The sequence below is a fragment of the Mus musculus genome, chromosome 15 (assembly GCF_000001635.26).
Source record: "Mus musculus strain C57BL/6J chromosome 15, GRCm38.p6 C57BL/6J".
Classification (NCBI taxonomy): Eukaryota; Metazoa; Chordata; class Mammalia; order Rodentia; family Muridae; genus Mus; species Mus musculus.
Genome location: NC_000081.6, coordinates 31,193,044 through 31,198,770, shown reverse-complemented (window position 1 = coordinate 31,198,770; position 5,727 = coordinate 31,193,044). Strand labels below are relative to the sequence as shown.

General features: G+C 45.0%; 1 non-coding gene across 1 annotated transcript; it reads left to right on the top strand.

Moving 5' to 3' along the window:
- Nucleotides 1-4,432: 4,432 nt before the first annotated feature.
- Nucleotides 4,433-4,566, top strand: Gm26416. Its single transcript, XR_003951683.1, has one exon. It is a non-coding gene; the product is annotated as a small nucleolar RNA SNORA17 (small nucleolar RNA).
- The last annotated feature ends 1,161 nt before the right edge of the window (nt 4,567-5,727 follow it).

Below are 5,727 nucleotides of genomic sequence, written 5' to 3'. Positions count from 1 at the left end.
GGGGAGAGAGAGAGTAAGGAACCAGTGGACAGAGCAGGAGCAAGAAGGCAAGAGAGAGAGGAGGGGCAAGCAGCCCCTTTTATAGGGAGTCAGGCACACCTGGCTGTTTCCAGGTAACTGTGGGGCAGAGCCTAGACAAAATGCTAACAAGGCTAACTGTCAAACTGAGTCATTTATTTATGGCTAGGTAAGATGAGGAGCAGGATCCTGGGACACCCTGCACAGAAGCCAGGGAATAACAGTTTTTCAGGTGCCTTTTTAGTTTATGCCCCTAGGACCTTGACTGTGGCACACAGTGTTGTAGGCATCAAACCCCAATGGGTCAACATACTAGGAAAGAGGACATGTCAGCCCTGCAAGGCCCTGCCAACTTTGTCTAGGCCATAGTCGAGCTGGGGGACACAGAGAGTGAGTGTCTGTGTGGGCTAGGAGCCCTTGAATCCCGGGAGGGAGAGGGGATTCTATGCAGGGTGCTTGTTTTCCTGAGGCTTAGGAGGACAATGCTATCATGGAACAGAATCATCCTGTCTTTTAGACTCTACTGAGCCAAAATGGAGGTGGAAATTCTAACACGCTACTTTTTTTGTTATTGTTTTTATGTAAACATTGTTGAAAACTGTGTTTTTAGGTCAACCTGACACAAACTGAAGTTATTTAGAAAGAAGAAACCCCAGTTGAGAAAATGCCTACTAGACTGGCCTGCAGGCAAGACTGTGATGTATTATTTTTTTAAATTCATAATTAATGTGGAAGGGCTGAGCTCATTTGGGCCATGCCACCCCTGAGTGTTGGTCTTAGGTGCTATTAGAACGAGAACTGAGTAAGCCCCGAGGAGCAAGCCAGGCATCTGCGTTCCTTTATAACTGGGCTTTCAGTGTCTGCCTCCGGCTCCTGCCTTGAGTTACTGCCCTCATTCCCCTAAGTGAGAGATAAAATAAATCCTTATTTTTCATTTCTGTTTTTCATGGTGTTTGTCACAGCGGTAGAAAAGTAACTAAGATACCAATTTATCTAATATTGTAGCCCCTTTGCATGATCTTATATTGTGCTTCTTGCAAGTGTTCCCTCTTGAGCCCCAGATGACCCTGGGCACATCTATGAAATGACCCCGTCAGCATGTCCGCTTTAGCTCCTTTAGTTCTTTAACACATATTAACTGTAGGGGCGACAGTATTAGATAAATTGGAGCCTAATTACAATTTCTCTTGGGCTATATTACCTCCTTACCCACCACCTAAGAACCGCATCTTGCTCACCCCTGTGTCAGGCCTAACATCCAAATAAATAGATAAACATTTTTGGAGTGTATTAACTTAACAAATGACAGAAGGGTTAAGAATGGTAGCTGAGATTCCCCCACCTTACGGAACCCTCCTCTGATGTTGCTATCTGTTGGCATTTCTTCTAGGCTCCGCCCCACAGTGACCTGGCAACAGCCTGGTGTGTCTGACTCACTATAAAGGAAGCTACTTGCTTCTTCTCCCTCTCTTGCTCTTGCTCTTCTCTTGCTCTCTAACTCTCTTCCCTTCTCTCTCCCACTCCCCCTTTTTTCTCCATGTACTCATGGCTGGCCTCTCTCTCTCTCTCTCTCTCTCTCTCTCTCTCTCTCTCTCTCTCTCTCTCTCTGTCTTTCTCTGACTCTACTACCCCCTCAATTTCCCTCTCTATGCCCTAAACTCTATTCTGTGGCTGGTCCCTCAGGGGGAAGGGATGCCTCAGCATGGGCCTGCAGAGGCACCCCCACCCCACCCCCCGTACCGTGCCTCCACCAAACATATCCCTGGCTTCTTTTTCTTTTTTATAAAACATAACACCATCAATTTAAACACCTGCCTTGATTTACAATTTTCTTTGTTTTGTTACTGTGAAAACTTCATGGAACACCTTCTACGTGGGAGCATTTGGGATAACCTAAACTGATGTTCCTGGGTCTAGTCAGTCACATTTCAGCTCTAGAATAAAGCGTCTCCTCTTCTCTTTCAGTCGAGAGCTTTGTTTTGTCTCAACACACTCTTATCTGGGCCCTCGTCTTGTGCTTGGACATCAGTGCAGGGTGAGACACTGTTTTTTGATCTTTTCCTTGGTCTGTGACCTGACTGATTTTCTGCAAAGGATCTCCTCTGTCCACAGTACATTCAGTTCATTTGGCTGGGGAACTTTGTTGATGATATAGAGATAACCGGTCGTGCAGTCTATATTAGCATTGAGGGTTTTGTCTCCCTCAAGAATACAATCTTATTGTCTGAGGCTCCATTGCTTTTGGATAAATACAGTGTGTTTTCAATTCCTCTATTCCAGTGTGCAGTTTTTCAAATGGACTGTAACAGAGCTTCCCCCCCTCCTCTGTTTATGTTGTGAGCCATCTCAGGTTTGCATCCAGAAAACCTAATAGCCCGAGCATCTAACAATCCTGTGGAAGCAGAGGCATGAAGAGAAGTTGTTTCGTGAGCATTTTGCAAAATAACAGAGCAAGGCTGCTACTTGCAGGCCTTAGTCAATTTCTTAGGCAGGGGGTATTGCTTTTGTCCACATAGTTGCCCATTCCCGGTGTGTGTGAGGGGGGCTCAGGTGACCGTCAGTCTGCAGAACTGCCTCACCTGTGTCGCGGAGAGCCTCTCCATTTTGGTGTCTTCTAGAACAAGCTGCATTTCTAAGATGATTCCCTTCCCATCCTCTTTAGACTTGCTATGATCTTAAACTGTTCAAAGTTACAATAAACAAAACAGAACAAGGCAAACAAACCTCCCGAGAGTGGCTGTCTCCCAGACTGCATTCAATACTCTTTGTCATTTTGCCAATTTCTGCAAGGAAATTTTGCTATATTTGTTAGCGGTATACCGTGCCAGGAGTCAGAGGGAAGCTTCCCTCCTAAAGATTCCCCTACTGTTTTGGTTTACTGGATAAACAGGGCCAACAGAATAAGGAAGCAGCAGCTGGCAAACGAGATGGTGTAGCATCCCTGTTTCCTGTTGGTTTTGGACATCCATCTTTTAACGTGTGCCATGCTGCTCCTGGGTACCTGCTTGTCTGGTGCTGTTCACAAGAGCTGCTTGCCAGAGTCTTCCTAACTGTTTTCAGTGACCTCAAGCTGGTATCTTGAACCTGTGCACGAGGGAGTATTTACACCATGGAAATAAGCAAACACTACAAGTACCTTGAAGTCAAGACTTCTTCATGTCTAGGTGGTAACATCCTTCCCATGGCTATTAGTGCTCCACATTTCAAACCCTAGATGGTGAGTGTTGGACAAAAAGTTGGCCTTCATAATCTTCACAGGTAGTACTCACTGTAAACCTTACAGAGACCCACTGAGGAAGGCTACTTAAATTCCCACTGACTCTTGAGAGGAAGCCTCAAAGAGGGGAAGTAAGTGGTCCCATAGCCAGAGAACGGTCACAACTGAATTGGAAATCAAATCTCTAAGTGCTCTGTTAAATTTATAATGCCTCTCAAGGATCAGAAAAAAAGTTTTTTTTTTTTTATCTGTGATACTTTTTAATCATCTCTAATGTGAGTATCTCATTAACCAGGATCATAACTCAAATGTATTTAGAAAGCCCCATCTTCCCAGACAAGGATGAAGATGTTGGTGCAGTCTCCATCATTGTGGAACCTTCTGTGTTGATGAGACACTAGCACCATTCAATATCTGATTTCTCTGAGCAAAAGAGATAATCCTTTCATGTTTGCTCAACAGATAAATGCCCAAGGAGATATCTGTCTGCTAAACCAACCTCTTGCTCTGTCTTAGGGGAAAGTATGTCTTAATGGGGAGGTGGGGAGGGGAGGGAGGGAAGGATGGAGGAATGGGGCAGGAGAGAGAGAGAGAGAGAGAGAGAGAGAGAGAGAGAGAGAGAGAGAGAGAGAGAGAGAGAGAGATCTCCTTCCATGTAGGAGCATTGGATTTGGAATTACCTAAATTGTTGTTCCTGGGGCACAGTCACATTTGATCTCCAGAATAAAGCATCTCTTATTTTCTTCCAGTTGAGAGCTTTGTTGCAACTCAACATCCCTGAGAGAGACTTTTCCCAAGTGCCTCGGGCTCAGTCAGGGCAGCTCAAGTTTATTCTATATCCTCTTCTTATTGGGATACAGATGGCTCTTCTGTGGATACTGTGTGTGGATTCTCCTCGGCAGGGAACAAAATATGACTATTGGCCACTGAAATGAGCTGCAGGAAGAGGCACAGAACATGTGTGAATAGAGGCAGAAGAATGTACCAAGTGCTTACTAGGGCGGTGGACACCGCGGTGTCAGTGAGGGGACAGCCGAAGTGAAGCAAACACTGTTGACTGCTGAGGTCAAGCTCTGCGCTTCACACTGCTTAAGCTCATAGAACGTTCAGACATGGGGCAGAGGGGGTCTTGAATTTCTAAGGAGATGCTTTGTGCAAATCAGGTGCTCAAATAGTGTGCTAAAGAACAAATAGCTCTCTGTCCCTAGAGGCTTTGCAGGTGTGGCTGCTGTGCCACACGTGCATCAGTAGGTGGCAGAGAGGAGAGAGAGACTATGTCCTTGCTCAGTGTTCTGAGATTTAGACATCTGAATGATTAGTGCCCTAACATTCCCTGAAAGAAATGAGCCTGAGACTACCACCAGTCTGGTGCCAGACAGGTGCCCAGGATGGGGAGCAAACTAGAGACTAGAAAAACCCTGCTTGGGATCAGTGTGTGTGTGTGTGTGTGTGTGTGTGTGTGTGTGTGTGTGTGTGGCAGGGAGTGGTGTGGCCCCAAAGAGGAATCTCAATCTCAGTGAGGTTCCAGTATCAATAGAGTAGCAGAAGCCAAAGACCTCGTAACCAGACCAATACGTCATTGTAAGAACATTTACCAGCACAGAAGTGTGGATAACAGGGTCGCAGTATGGGACAGCTCCCATAATAAGGTTTCTTTTTATCTCTGTGGGGAGCATTGTAAGGGTGGAGGGTGGGCACAAGGGGAGGGGGGAGATGAGTGGGATTGGAGCGCATGATGTGAAACTCACAAAGGACCAATGAAAAGTAAACAACAACAACCACAACAACCAAATAACTCAATAAAGACACACCAATAGTGCCAAGTGTCATCTGTCTGCCTCCATTAAGCAAGAAGCATTTTTTCCCAAGCAGGATCTTCTTAGAGGTCAGACCAGGCCATGGTTACATTCCTTCTCTTAGCTGCAATCCCTTCTCTGTCTGGGCAATGGCATTTTATTACTGACTACTAAAAGCAAATATGTCTGAATGCTACATGTTTGTGAATTTCATAGTTAAAAAGCTTTCCCCTAGGTTTTCCTGCTGAGCCCATACCTTCCATCTATGGGCAGTTGGTACAATGGTGTTTCCTATTTGGTCAATCAGAAGTCTATTACAGGAAACAAAGACACAGATGGGGTTGGCTTCACAGGGAGGTGACCAGTTTTTCTACCTACTGCTGTTCCTGGGTTGTCTGATATGTAGCACACCATAAAATCGTTGATTGGTTGTAATTATATAGTAAAGTATATGAGTATTAAGAGCAACCTGTTTCAGAAGTTCTATTTTTTTCTGATCACATATTTTGGTCTTGAATAGACGGTTGTAAAGCTTTAAAATACTCTATAGCTCTGAGGGGCTTGGCTGCAAATAGCAACCATCTCTTTTGTGTGGCACAAAATATAAAATATCTTTTTAACTTCTGTAGAAGTGTTCCTGACACATCTCAGACAAACTCAAGTATGCTCTCTCCATCTCGATCTCAGAAATGTGCT